General features: G+C 28.1%; 1 non-coding gene across 1 annotated transcript; it reads right to left on the bottom strand.

Annotated features, from left to right (window-relative positions):
- Positions 1-739: 739 nt before the first annotated feature.
- Trnac-gca (transfer RNA cysteine (anticodon GCA)) lies at positions 740-811 on the bottom strand. The gene has a single exon. It is a non-coding gene; the product is annotated as a tRNA-Cys (tRNA).
- Positions 812-3,773: the final 2,962 nt, after the last annotated feature.

Below are 3,773 nucleotides of genomic sequence, written 5' to 3'. Positions count from 1 at the left end.
AAATTTTAATGATATTGAATTAAATTATGATAAAAAGTTATTAATGTGGCCATGCATTTTCTTATCTTGTATGCTTTGGAATAACTGTTGTCTATCACTTACTTTATGGGTGCTTTCCAAAGTTGACAACGTGCTATGTTTTGTCTGTAGTTTATATAATCCAAGAAATTGATGAGTAGTCTATAAAGTTTTCTTTTACAGAAAATCAACATTTGATACAGTCATATTATTGTGCGAAATGCAATGCATCTAAAACACTGTGAAAGAAAAAAGAAAACATCTTTCTTAGCGACCAAAAATTCTTTTAATTTGCCTTTAATTAATCAGTAAAGAAATTATCATTCTTAATGAAGAAATAAATTAATACTCAATATAATAATTTTTTTAAACATCGACGTCATTTGAAGGTATAATGACACAAAGACAATGAAGATATCCAAGAACAACTTAATAGAAAAAAAGAATTAATAAATAATCCAAATATTCCATTTTTTATTTTTAGTTTGGCATACGCTTTGAATAAAACCTATGGATTTCAGTCAAAGTATACTTTGATAATGATATCTGTACTTATTTAAATAAATTCCATTTGATATGATAATATAATGATGCCGGAAAATAAATAAAAATAGATGGAAAAAAAATATTTTAATTATTTAATGGAATAACTTAATCTTAATTCAACATGACTTCAATCGAACTTATCGAAATTTCCAGACATCTCCAAAAGACTTAATTTAGGGGGCACCCGGGTTTGAACCGGGGACCTCTCGATCTGCAGTCGAATGCTCTACCACTGAGCTATACCCCCTCCCAAATGTATACGTTTGGTTAATATAAATAATCTATGCAGATCTTTAGCTTTTAAGAAATGTAATATCACATTAATTCGTAGCTCTATTATCTGATTTTAATGTGTAGAAATAGATATGTGAAATATTTTGCAAGATAAATAAAAAAAATTGTCGATTCTCTTCCTTTATTTCTTGTTTTTGAAATTTCTTTTTATCTGTGTCTTACGTCATTTTTTTAATCTCTACTTTTAATGCTTTAGAGACAGTTTGTTGTTTTTTCCACTGTACCAATCAATCAGCAATGTAATTAAAAACGACTTGCCCTTTAAATATTCCATTAAAATTATTACTGAAACCTTGATCGTTAGAAATTTATTTTTTTAATCTTCCCAATTTTGAGTGCATTATTTAAAAATATTTATGACTCGTTTTTAATTAACATTCATTGATCGTCGCGACCGATAAAAGCTCGTATGTTTGCGAAGTTATTTTATGATTATTTTGTATATGCAAAGGTGGATTAAAAGCAAGGTTCATGAGGCCTGAATGAGTATCGCCGCTGAAAAGGGACTACAACTAATAATATTTTTGTAGGTTAATTGTTGCTGAAATTTTTCAAATTCATTTCCAGTTAACATTTTTTTATGAAACTATTTTTTTCAATAATTAAATTTTGTGACTGCATAAAAGCTTAACCTATTTTATACGTTCATTTAGCCATTTCGGACAGCAAATATGACAGAACACGGTAATCATTCACCTACGATTTCTGTTCCATTTTCATTCGAACCTCAAAAGGTGCACAAAAAGAGGAAAAAGAAATCCTTTTAATAGTTTATTATTTTACGCTACCATTTTTCATTACAGCATTACTTTTTTCCCCTTTGTATATAATATCTGTAAGCATTTTTATTATTAATGAAATTATTACCCGGGTTTTCTCATTCAGTTCAGTTTAGAGAAGCTCTAAACAATTTTTAACTATTTCAAAACACTTATATATATAATTAACCCCCTAATTGCTTTGCCCGAGTGCCCTAAGTGCATCGATTTATTGAATTTTCATAGTTGTAAGCAAAAAATAAAACAATCATAACGATTATAATTCAATATAAAAATCACTGACTTCTAAAATCAGAGGGCTTGTCCATGACAAGTGCCATTAGAAACAACATCAACAATATTTGAAAAAGGACATTGAAAATTAGAAATTAAATCAAAGTAAGTAAAAATATTAATTCGGAATTCAAGAGAATTTAACAAAAATTTATTGCTTTAAAAATATTCGAAAATAACTTTTCATCGAAATTTCGGTACTTGTTTTTAATTAGTTGGAATTTTGATGTCTTGAATGATATCGATGGAAACTGCCTATTTCAAGAAAACTGATTCCTAATTCATCTTGAAATTCATCATAATAATCTATATCTATGCTTATAAATAAAGCTCAATGTGTGTGTGTGTGTTGGCGCTCTACAGGCCAGGTCCTTTGACCTACAGCTACCAAATTTGGTACATGTATACCTTAGAGGTGGGGAATGTGCACCTGGGGTTCCTTTTTTCGAATTTTTAATTAGAATTTTAATTATTAATCAAAAACTAACTTTCCCGCCAAAAAATCTTCCATTTTCCGCACCGCCAAATGAGTAAGGCTTCAGGTTTTTTTCCCAACAGTAATGAGGCTAGGGTTAACATTTTTCGGCCGATTATTTCAAACGATTCTGTTTATTTTCTTAATGTTTTATGCATTTAAAATGAAACATTGTTAATTAATCCATGTTTCAGATTTATTCTGAAGTACTTTTGAATTAAAATAACACAGAATAAAGGAAATTAAAAAATTTCTAATCTGCATAGCGTTACCCCAACCGGCATAGAAAAATTCACGCGTTTGCGTTACCGTAACTGGCGTTGAAAATTCACGCATGCGCATTGTGTTCATTGTTGTCATGACAACCATTATCAACGAATGATTTAAATTATTTTTAGGTTAGTTGCATGCTTTTGTAAGTAAATTGTATTTATGTTAGTTATATATTTTTTGTACATGCTTATAGTTTTAAGTACATCGTTTTTTAAGTAATTTTTTTTAACCTGTTTTCAATGATTTAAATTATTTTTTGGTTAGTTGCATGCTTTTGTAATTTAATTGTATTTATGTTAGTTATATATTTTTTCGTATATGCTTATAGTTTTAAGTACATCATTTTTTTAAGTATTTAAACCTGTTTTCGACTGATTATTTTAAACGATTCATTTTATTTTCTTAGTGTTTGATGCATTTAAAATGAAACATTGTTAATGAATCGATCTGTTCATGATGAATCTGAGAAAATTTTGTTGACAAATTCTTGAGATATGACATAAATTACGAAAGATATTCTTTAGGACCCATAAAGTTTAAACGCTCAGTGACTCTGTCTTCAGTAATCATATTATAAAAAAATGCTTTGTTTCAGTAAAATATATTGTTATATTAATTGTAGATTAATCATTTCCACTTTAATTTAAAGCATAAATTCTACGAGAGGTAACAGAAAATGAGAGAGATACATATTACGTTATGACTGAAGGTCTTTATAATATTATGAGTGAATTATATGACTATCAAAATTTGAAGTTTTAAAATATTTTGCTGAAGAATCTATTAAAGTTGGAATTGCGTAAAATATTTAATTATTAAAATTTAAACGAACATTAAGATTGGCGAACCGGCTGGTCGCCAAAGGCGGCTAGTAATAAATAAATAAAACATAAAAAAATATGTATGCTATTTGAATCAATTTAACAGACATACTTGTTTTGTTTTTCACTGACCATTGTGCTGTTAAGATGAACCAAGCAAGAATGACAAATATTCTTAGATTACGATTTCTCATATTATCAAAGGCTGAAAGCTTTGCAGTAATCAAACAGTAGCCTTATGGCTGGATAGAAATAAAATTTAAAGTCTTATTGAAATTTCAACTTGTTAAGAAA

This window comes from Argiope bruennichi, chromosome 11 (genome assembly GCF_947563725.1).
Source record: "Argiope bruennichi chromosome 11, qqArgBrue1.1, whole genome shotgun sequence".
Taxonomy (NCBI): Eukaryota; Metazoa; Arthropoda; class Arachnida; order Araneae; family Araneidae; genus Argiope; species Argiope bruennichi.
Note: the sequence above shows the minus strand (reverse complement) of the source record. Positions and strands in the feature narration are given on the sequence as shown.